Genomic DNA, 11,815 nt, shown 5'->3' on the forward strand with positions numbered 1-11,815 from the left:
CAGTTTATATAACGTCCTACTTTTTTTGAATTCACCCTATAGAAATAATGACACTCAAATTGAAAATCATCAAATTAAATAATGAGGATTTCGATCAGCCTAATGGAGGTGAGATTACATCTCACATTCCAGTGTTTGAGCTTGTAAACAAGGCTGCAATGGATTTCTCTTAATGCTACTCTTAATGCTACTCTATGCAGCCAATGTCCACTTTAGATAATGCCGGGAGCTGCTTGTTGATTTGACAACTCTAATGGGACTTCCTAAAAACACACCATTTTGATACATCTACAACTAGAAGTAACTTTTCGTTGCAAGTTAGGAGAGCATTTCGCCAACCTTAACCCTTTTCCTAACCTTAACCTAATTATCCTAACCTGCTATGCTAATTCTCCTAACTTGTTGCGTAAATTCTAACCTGCTATGAAAAAGTAACTTCCGGTCATAGATGTATTGAAGTGCCATGTTTTAGGGAATATCCAGTTCCACCTCCGACATGCCAAAACAACCGCTATGCGGATATCGGCTAAAGCGGATCTGATTGAATTGAGCCCTTAATCCCAAAATGTCTCCAATTTTCACCATAATTGCAAAGGCTAGTTATTTTGTTGCTTTGACAGTCATTTCTGAAGATGATGTATTTCATGTGATTAGTGGTTTATTTACGACTGTCCCTCATTCAAGGTCAACCCTGTTATGTGAACTAAACTCTTGTTTTAATATGGTGAAGCCATTACTTTTTTAAAATATATATTTTTAAAGGAACATTAAACATCTAATAGTCAAATCCTAGAGTAAAATCAGGTGAGCTGGTTCTATTCTTTTTGGTCATGTTCTGGTGTTTTGTGGTAAATTGTTTATAATGCATTTAATGTAAAAAATGTTTTTATAGAAACTGAAATCGAAAACAATTATATTTTTTCTTACTAGATCGAACCGTAACTGAACCGACCTCAAAAAACACTTGGTCAGCACTATGGACAACTGAGCGGGTGGAGCATAACATGTTCACCCTGTTAAAAGGCTTTGTATGGTCAATCTGGATCTGCAGTGGCTGTACAGCATTTACTGTGATGCAGCCTATGCAGAAAACAGAGCAAATATACTTCGTCCTTCGCGTAGCAGAGCTGTTGTGAAGGAAGTTGTCAAGGAAATTTGCGTTTATATGGGACCTCCCACCCCAACCTACCGTCAACCAATAATAATGGGCAGCCCTCCGCATTGTTACAAAATTTGAGAGGCACATGGTGATGCGGTAAGGAGCTTGATTTGGCCTCCACATGCCTCCGGAGGCTTGCGTCTTAACCTCCATACAAATCATCATACCACATTTTCAGATCAAGCATAAATTGGCTTTAATCCATACATAGATTAGGGTGACCACATGTCCCGGATTGTGCGGGACAGTCCCACATTTTATCCCTTTCTCCAACAAGGAAACAATCATGTCACGCACAATCTGGGACATGTGGTCACCCTAATCTAAACACCACTAATCTTGAAAAAAGGTTGATTTGTCCTGTATTTCAGTCAGACATTTCTAACCTGTCTCTTGCAGTCACGCTGCGCTAATTAAAATATACAATAAATATACAAATAATGTGGACACCCCTTCAAATGAGTCGATTAGACTATTTCAGCCATTCCCCTTGCTGATATGCATAAAATCGATCACACAGCCAGCAATCTTTTTTTCATGGTTCGGGCTAGACCACTTAGTTCCAGTGAAGGGAAATCTTAAAGCTACAGCATAAAATGATATTCTAGACGATTCGATGCTTCCAACTTTGTGGCAACAGTTTGGGGAAGGCCCTTTCCTGTTTCAGCATGACAATGCCCCCGTGCACAAAGCGAGGTCCATAAAGAAATGGTTTGTCGAGATCGGTGTGCACAGAGCCTGCACAGAGCCTTGACCTCAGCCCCATCGAACAATTTTGGGATGAGTCAGGTCTATTCGTCCAACATCAGTGCCCAACCTCACTAATTTTCTTGTGGCTGAATGGAAGCAAGTCTCCGCAGCAAATGTTCCAACATCTAGTGGAAAGCCTTCCCAGAAGAGTGGAGGCTGTTATAGCACATTGCGAGGGGGGGACCAACTCCATTTTATTGGCTATGATTTTGGAATGCGATGTTTGACGAGCAGGTGTCCACATACTTTTGGTAATGTAATGTATATAGCCTATTAAAATGATGTGGTACTGGTGATGTTAAACACTTCTCCAATCGTTGTTTAGATCTAATAGTATGCGCAGTGCAAGACCAGACGTTGGCCAACGTCATATGCCTATCATCAACCAATCATATTTTTCCAATCCCTTTCAGGCTAAATTCCAAATAAACTCGGAGAGGACAGTTCGGTCTGACTACAAAAGTAAGTAAATAGAAGTATTAGACTGAAAGATATTAGGTGATTTCGCCAAACTTATGAGGCTCTCCATGCACATTAGTGGCTCATGTATCATATTATTTGCTGCTACTTCATTCAGTCCCGTTTTAAAAGTCACTCTTCCTAACTGTTTTACATTCCCTGAGACCAGCCAGAAAGGTTTCCTTTTGGGCAAGAAAAAATAATAGGTTAGGTGTGCTTAAAGCCAATTTATGTTTGATCTGAAAATGTGGTCAGAGGCGTGGTATGGATGGTGTGATGCAATTTCGTGCCCTCTGGAGGCATGCAGAGGCCAAATTGAGCTCTGTATGGCATTGCGTGCGCATCTCAAATTTTGTAACATTGTGGAGGGCTCTGTATAGCTCCACATTGACATGATTGGTTGACAGTAGGTGAGGGCGGGAGGTCCTGCATAATCACAAAATCACTTCCTTGACAACTTCCTTCACAACAGCTCTAAGCTGCTTGGCAAAGCACAAAAAGTATGAATGCCCTGATGATATTTGAGTGCAGCTGCAATACAAATAAAAAACTATTTACAAATAAAATATAAGGTGACCCCCGAAAGCCAGATGGAGATTGGTAAATTAGACGTGCATTCAGTCTTTATATTACTGTAGCATGGCCTTGTGATAGATGCTGTTTTTTAGTCTCTTCGTCCCAGCTTTGATGCACCTGCACTGACCTCGCTTCTGGATAATAGCGGGGTAAACAGGCTGTGGGTCAAGTGGTGGATGTCCTTGATTTTTTGGGGGGCCTTCCTGTGACATCAGGGCCTGTTGGTGTCCTGTAGGGCAGGCAGTGTGCCCCACGGTGATGAATTGGGCAGACCGCACCACCCTCTGGAGAGCCCAGGGGTTGCAGGCTGTGCAGTTACTGTAACAGGCAGTGATACAGCCGACAAGATGCCTTCAATTGCACATCTGTAAAAGTTTGTGAGGGTCTTAGGGACCAAGACTAAATTCTTCAGACTCCAGAGGTTGAAGAGGCGCTGTTGCACCTTCTTCAGCACACTGTCTGTGTGGGTGGACCATTTCAGATTGTTAGTGATGTGTACACCGAGGAACTTGAAGCTGTTCACCTTCTCCACTACGGTCCTGTCGATGTGGATAGGGGGGTACTCCCTCTGCTGTCTCCTGAAGTCCACGATCAGCTCCTTCGTTTTGTTGATGTTGAGGAATAGGTTATTTTCAGGGCCCTCACCTCCTCCCTGTAGGCTGTCTCGTCATTGTTGGTAATCAGGCCTACTACTGTTGTGTTGGAGGCGTGCGTGGCCATGCAGTCATGGGTGAACAGGGAGTACAGGAAGGGGCTGAGCACGCACCCTTGTGGGGCCCCTGTGTTGAGGATTAGCGTAGTAGAGGTGTGCAGTGCGATGGCTTTTGCATCGTCTGTGGATCTATTGAGGCGGTATGCAAATTGAAGTGGGTCTAGGATGTCAGGTAAGGTGGAGGTGATATGATCCTTAACTAGCCTATCAAAGCACTTCATGATGACAGAAGTGAGTGCTACGGAGCGATAGTAATTTAGTTCAGTTACCTTTGCTTTCTTGGGTACAGGAACAATGGTGGACATCTTGAAACAAGTGGCGACAGCAAACTGGGATAGTGAGAGATTGAATATGTCCGTAAACACTTGAGCCAGCTGATCTGCGCATGCTTTGAGGACGCAGCTAGGGATGCTGTCTGGGCCGGCAGCCTTGCGAGGGTTAACTTCCTTCACAACAGCTCTGCTCTGCTCCATAAAGTGCAAGACGTATGAATGCACCTGACTTCTGCGGAGTCCCCATTGCAGTAAATGCTGTAAGGACATTGCAGATGTTGGTTTGACCATGCAGAGCCTTTTTTGTCAACTCCATATTTTGCTCAGTCATACATTTCCAAGTTTCCTAGTTCCTACTAGTACGTAAATGTGGCATACATTTGGAAATTAATAGCCACTTACTATAGTAATAGTAAGTAGTACTTTTTTACTTAACTTTTATTTAAGTTTAACATGGGTTCATTATGACAGAATGTTTAAAAAAAATACACATCTCAAAAGGCACCGATTTGGTTGAACGACTAATGACTGAAAGAAACGACTCATTAAATGGGAGAGAGAAACAGTGATACAACATTGGCCTATAGAGCCCCACATTAGAGGTGTCATAATACCCATAAAACCTAGCGGTCAAACGGAAATAATTCCAGTAGTTTCGCACCATTCATTTTTCCCATAGGGTTTTTTAGAAACTTTAAATAAAGGGCTGTGTTTCATGTAGGCTTACCCTGGTGTGATGTTTTGATAACCATGTAAATGTCTCTCGGACAAGGTGACTGATCAATATATTAGGCTTATTTACACAGATTCACACAGATTCAAAAATGCTAATTGGCATCCTAGTAGACTACATATCCCTCCAAGCTCAAATCAAATCAAATCAAATTTTATTTGTCACATACACATGGTTAGCAGATGTTAATGCGAGTGTAGCGAAATGCTTGTGCTTCTAGTTCCGACAATGCAGTAATAACGAACAAGTAATCTAACTAACAATTCCAAAAAAACTACTGTCTTATACACAGTGTAAGGGGATAAAGAATATGTACATAAGGATATATGAATGAGTGATGGTACAGAGCAGCATAGGCAAGATACAGTAGATGATATCGAGTACAGTATATACATATGAGATAAGTATGTAAACCAAGTGGCATAGTTAAAGTGGCTAGTGATACATGTATTACATAAGGATGCAGTCGATGATATAGAGTACAGTATCAACGTATGCATATGAGATGAATAATGTAGGGTAAGTAACATTATATAAGGTAGCATTGTTTAAAGTGGCTAGTGATATATTTACATCATTTCCCATCAATTCCCATGATTAAAGTGGCTGGAGTAGAGTCAGTGTCATTGACAGTGTGTTGGCAGTAGCCACTCAATGTTAGTGGTGGCTGTTTAACAGTCTGATGGCCTTGAGATAGAAGCTGTTTTTCAGTCTCTCGGTCCCAGCTTTGATGCACCTGTACTGACCTCGCCTTCTGGATGACAGCGGGGTGAACAGGCAGTGGCTCGGGTGGTTGATGTCCTTGATGATCTTTATGGCCTTCCTGTAGCATCGGGTGGTGTAGGTGTCCTGGAGGGCAGGTAGTTTGCCCCCGGTGATGCGTTGTGCAGACCTCACTACCCTCTGGAGAGCCTTACGGTTGAGGGCGGTGCAGTTGCCATACCAGGCGGTGATACAGCCCGCCAGGATGCTCTCGATTGTGCATCTGTAGAAGTTTGTGAGTGCTTTTGGTGACAAGCTGAATTTCTTCAGCCACCTGAGGTTGAAGAGGCGCTGCTGCGCCTTCCTCACGATGCTGTCTGTGTGAGTGGACCAATTCAGTTTGTCTGTGATGTGTATGCCGAGGAACTTAAAACTTGCTACCCTCTCCACTACTGTTCCATCGATGTGGATGGGGGTGTTCCCTCTGCTGTTTCCTGAAGTCCACAATCATCTCCTTAGTTTTGTTGACGTTGAGTGTGAGGTTATTTTCCTGACAAAACACTCCGAGGGCCCTCACCTCCTCCCTGTAGGCCGTCTCGTCGTTGTTGGTAATCAAGCCTACCACTGTTGTGTCGTCCGCAAACTTGATGATTGAGTTGGAGGCGTGCATGGCCACGCAGTCGTGGGTGAACAGGGAGTACAGGAGAGGGCTCAGAACGCACCCTTGTGGGGCCCCAGTGTTGAGGATCAGCGGGGAGGAGATGTTGTTGCCTACCCTCACCACCTGGGGGCGGCCCGTCAGGAAGTCCAGTACCCAGTTGCACAGGGCGGGGTCGAGACCCAGGGTCTCGAGCTTGATGACGAGCTTGGAGGGTACTATGGTGTTGAATGCCGAGCTGTAGTCGATGAACAGCATTCTCACATAGGTATTCCTCTTGTCCAGATGGGTTAGGGCAGTGTGCAGTGTGGTTGAGATTGCATCGTCTGTGGACCTATTTGGGCGGTAAGCAAATTGGAGTGGGTCAAGGGTGTCAGGTAGGGTGGAGGTGATATGGTCCTTGACTAGTCTCTCAAAGCACTTCATGATGACGGATGTGAGTGCTACGGGCGGTAGTCGTTTAGCTCAGTTACCTTAGCTTTCTTGGGAACAGGAACAATGGTGGCCCTCTTGAAGCATGTGGGAACAGCAGACTGGTATAGGGATTGATTGAATATGTCCGTAAACACACCGGCCAGCTGGTCTGCGCATGCTCTGAGGGCGCGGCTGGGGATGCCGTCTGGGCCTGCAGCCTTGCGAGGGTTAACACGTTTAAATGTCTTACTCACTTCGGCTGCTCGTCATCTCTAGCTCGTCATCTCTAGCTGACACCTTTGCTAGCAGGTACATTTAAAGAAATGTATCCAATTTATGAATGACTACATTTAGCTAACATTAGATAATTAATCCAGAGATTCTTACCTTTGCCTCGATTCGGCAGTCTCGTCCAGATCATCATGGCATTTGTAGTTCTTGATAGCCACATTAACAGCTAACTAACGTTTCATTTGTTGGCGTTAAATATATGCGAATATATTGATACAAGTCAACTGGTCCAGAGATTTACATGGTTATCAAAAAAGTCTACAAATCCTAATTTTAAGTGTTTCTAAAATCCCTTATAGGAAAAATGAATGCTGGAAAAACGGTTGGAACCATTCCATTTGACCGCTAGGTTTTATGGGTATTATGACTCATACTGTGGTTCTCTATCAGGATGACAGCAAATTATGTTAGCTCAAGTGAATCCTGGAGGTGATTTAAGTCATATCAGCTGATTGCAGGGGAGTTAATAGAATTATGCGATAACACTTAATTTTAAGGGGTCCTTACAAATATGCAACATACATTTTTTTATGTACAGTACACAACAATATAAGGATAGGTTTGGACTCATTACGTTGCATTGATAGTTGGCTACTTTGTGTCCTAGTGCTTTGCTTTAGTTTTGAGTATCATCTGGGCATACTTGTTGAAGTTTTGATAAGATGTATTCAAATCAAATTCTCCCATATACAGTGCATTCGGAAAGTATTCAGACCCCTTGACTTTTTCCACATGTTGTTACGTTACAGCCTTATTCTAAAATTGATTAGTTGTTTATTTCCCCTCATTAATCTAGACACAATACCCCATCACGACAAAGCAAAAACAGATTTTTTTAAATTTTAAATTTTAAAAAAATGAAATATTACATTTTCATACACTACCGGTCAAAAGTTTTAGAACATCTACTCATTCAAGGGTTTTCTTTATTTTTACACTGTAGTATAATAGTGAAGACATCAAAACTGTGAAATAACACACATGTAGTAACCAAAAAAATGTTATACAAATCCAAATATATTTTATATTTGAGATTCTTCAAATAGCCACCCTTTGCCTTGATGCACACACTTGGCATTCTCTCAACCAGCTTCATGAGGTAGTCACCTGGAATGCATTTCAATTAACAGGTGTGCCTTAAGTTCATTTGTGGAATTTCCTTCGAAAAGCATTTGAGCCAATCAGTTGTGTTGTGACAAGGTAGGGGTGGTATACAGAAGATAGCCCTATTTGATAAAAGTCCATATTATGGCGAGAACAGCTCAAATAAGCAAAGAGAAACAACAGTCCATCATTACTTTAAGACATGAAGGTCAGACAATCTGGAATATTTCAAGAACTTTGAAAGTCTTCAAGTGCAGTCGCAAAAAACATCAAGTGCCTTGATGAAACTGGCTCTCATGAGGCCCGCCACAGGAATGGTTGGTTCCAACCGCTGTGTGTTCGTGAAACGCGGTGTGGGTGAACAGATGATCTCCGTATGTGTATTTCCCACCGTAAAGCATGGAGGAGGAGGTGTTAAGGTGTAGGGGTGCTTTGCTGGTGACACTGTCTGTGATTTATTTAGAATTCAAGACACACTTAACCAGCATGGCTACCACAGCATTCTGCAGCGATACGCCATCCCCTCTGGTTTGGGGTTAGTGGGACTATAATTTGTTTTTCAACAGGACAATGACCCAACACACCTCCAGGCTGTGTAAGGGCTATTTTATCAAGAAGGAGAGTGATGGAATGCTGCATGACAAAGGCTTCCACAATCCCCCGACCTCAACCAAATTGAGATGGTTTGGGATGAGTTGGACCGCAGAGTGAAGGAAAAGCAGCCAACAAGTGCTCAGCATATTTGGGAACTCCTTCAAGACTGTTGGAAAAGCATGCCAGGTGAAGCTGGTTGAGAGAATGCCAAGAGTGTGGAGGGCTGGATATTTGAAGAATCTCAATTATAAAATATATTTTTTATTTGTTTAACACTTTTTTGGTTACTACATGATTCCATATGTGTTATGTCATAGTGTTGATGTCTTCACTATTATTTTACAATTTACTAGAAAATAGTAAAACAATAAAATAAAATAAAAATTTGACAGGTAGTGTAAGTATTTAGACCCTTTACTCAGTACTATCTTGAAGCACCTTTGGCAGCGATTACAGTCTCGAGTCTTCTTGGATATGATGCTACAAGCTTGGCACACCTGTATTTGGGGAGTTTCTCCCATTCTTCTCTGCGGATCCTCTCAAGCTCAGTCAGGTTGGATGTGAAGTGTCGCTGGACATCTATTTTCAGGTTTCACCAGGGATGTTCGATCGGGGTGAAGTCCCGGCTCTGACTGTGTGCTTAGAGTCGATGTCCTGTTGGAAGGTGAACCTTCGCCCCAGTCTAAGGTCCTAAGTACTCTGGAGCAGGTTTTCATCAAGGATCTCGCTGATCTCCGTTCATCTTTCCCTCGATCCTGACTAGTCTCCCAGTCCCTGCTGCCGAAAAACATCTCCACAGCATGATGCTGCCACCACCATGCTTCACCGTAGGGATTGTGCCAGGTTTCCTCCAGACATGACGCTTGGCATTCAGGCCAAAGAGTTCAATCTTTGAGTCATCAGAACAGCGAATCTTGTTTCTCATGGTCTGAGAGTCTTTAGGTGCCTTTTGGCAAACTCCAAGCAGGCTGCCTTTTACTGACGTGTAGCTTCCCTCTGGCCACTCTACCATAAAGGTCTGATTGGTGGAGTACTGCAGAGATGGTTGTCCTTCTGGAAGGTTTTCCCATCTCCACAGAGGAACTCTGGAGCTCTGTCAGAGTGACCATCAGGTTCTTGGTCACCTTCTTGAACGAAAGCTCCCTCTCCCGATTTCTCAGTTTGGCCGGGCGGCCAGCTCTATGAAGAGTCTTGGTGTTCCAAACTTCTTCCATTTGGGGCGGCAGGGTAGCGTAGTGGTTAGAGCGTTGGACTAGTAACTGGAAGGTTGCAAGTTCAAACCCCTGAGCTGACAAGGTACAAATCTGTCGTTCTGCCCCTGAACAGGCAGTTAACCCACTGTTCCTAGGCTGTCATTGAAAATAAGAATTTGTTTTTAACTGACTTGCCTAGTTAAATAAAGATAAAAAAATAAAAAAAGAATGGAGGGCACCCTGTTCTTGGGAAACTTCAATGCAGCAGAAATGTTTTGGTACCCTTCCCCAGAACTGTGTCTCAACACAATCCTGTCTCAAAGCGCTACGGATAATTCCTCAGGCAAATAAGGTATTTCTTTCTTTTTTTTCCCGCAAAAATGTCTAAAAAAACAATTAACTTTTTTCTTTATGGGTTATTGTGTGTGGACTGATGAGTAAAAAGTTAATTTAATCCATTTTAAAATAAGGCTGTAACCTAACAAAATGTGGAAAAAGTCAAGGGGTCTGAATAATTTCCGTATGCACTGTAGTGTCTACTCTACATGGAAAAACCTGAATAGTTTTTTCCTTCCCTCCTGTGTTTTAAACGCAGCAGCAAATATTAGTCTTTTCAAAAGGGACCATCTCGGGACTAGTTGATGGAGTGTTTTCTCTCTTGACTTGGTTTCTACTGTCTGTATTTAAAATCCATGTCTTTGTGTAGCCTGAGGGGCTTGGATTGTGGGCGGCTGGATGGAGAATTGAGCTGTGAACACTACATAAAAACTGCAATGGCGCTTCAGACCATTACAACATGAAGGCTAACCACAATCATTGTATACAGTTTTAAACAAGTAAATCAGTAAAATAGCAGAAAGCACAATTATTATAGATGGAAAAAGCACATATAGCATAATCATAATAATTAATTAAATGCATTTGCCTACTCTTATATTCGTTGTGTAAGGAGAACTAAGCAAAGTACAGCCTTTGGGTGTTTAGAATGGCCCCAGTCAGTGTTTTGCATTATTTCTGGGAGCGAATTTGTATATGAGTGTGTGTGTGGGCCTGTAGCCACACAAACAGTATTTTGTGGATTCTAGATTTAGTCTTAGTTAGTTTATCTAAAGTTTTATGGGTTTATTTATGAAGATTGAATGTGTAATCCTTGAGCAATACCTCATAAGCCTGCTAACACAGCTGAGTTCTACAGGACCAAAGTTTTACCAAATCCCTGCATGACTAAACGTTGGACCCTCCCTCAACATAAGACCTGTTTATTTCCAGTCAGAATAACTCAGACAGAAAATATTATACTGATAATAATCCTTATTACTTAGCAGATGTAATCTGGTTCAAATATGAATGTTTGCTAGAACAACTTTAAATTATCATTCTTATGGAGACAGGACGGTATTATTCTGACATAAATAGGGTTGTCAGCACCTAGTGGTGAAAAGTGGTAGAGCATTCAGCTGTATATGAGGAACAAGAACATGGGGGGAAAATGACATATCAATCAAACCTTAAATTGTGGAAGCCTCCATGTTCAATACCCACACAACAGTGACACATAAGCTATTAGGATGTCACAGAGCATCACAGACTATGAACCCAGCCCTCACAGTCACCAGGAATAGCAAGCAATGACAATCATTCAGGCCATAGATAACACAAGTACAGTTCCTAGGGCAACCAACCTGTAGATCTGGCTCAATATCAATGAGAAGACTCTTTTCCATCAAGTTAAATAAGACACATACGTTCTGCTCAGTTGTGTCATTGGCAGTTCTCTCCTCGCGTTCAGGGAGCATGGCACTGAACAGTGTAATCATATCAAGGGACATTCATGTTGGGCTGAAGAAACCCTGTTTCCAACAGCACTCCGCCCTTTTCATCACAATCCTGCCTCCCCTTTCCTCTTACTTCCTTTGACCCGTTGACTCATACTTGAGTCTTTTGCATTCCCATCCACATTCAAATACTGCAGTTCTTATTCTCTTGTACTTCCTTGAGCTACACTCCTGACAAGAGAAAGACATTCAGCAACAATTGTCATGGTGTAGGTCAAGACCAAAATGCAAAGACAAATACCCTAAAGATCCACGCTCTAATAACATAAACCACAACTGTTTGTATGTGTACAAAAAAAGTTATGTGGTGAAGTAGAATGCCTGTGTCTGGGTTAAATGAGAAAATACATCGCCTTGGTTGGA

Source organism: Oncorhynchus tshawytscha, linkage group LG22 (genome assembly GCF_018296145.1).
Source record: "Oncorhynchus tshawytscha isolate Ot180627B linkage group LG22, Otsh_v2.0, whole genome shotgun sequence".
Taxonomy (NCBI): domain Eukaryota; kingdom Metazoa; phylum Chordata; class Actinopteri; order Salmoniformes; family Salmonidae; genus Oncorhynchus; species Oncorhynchus tshawytscha.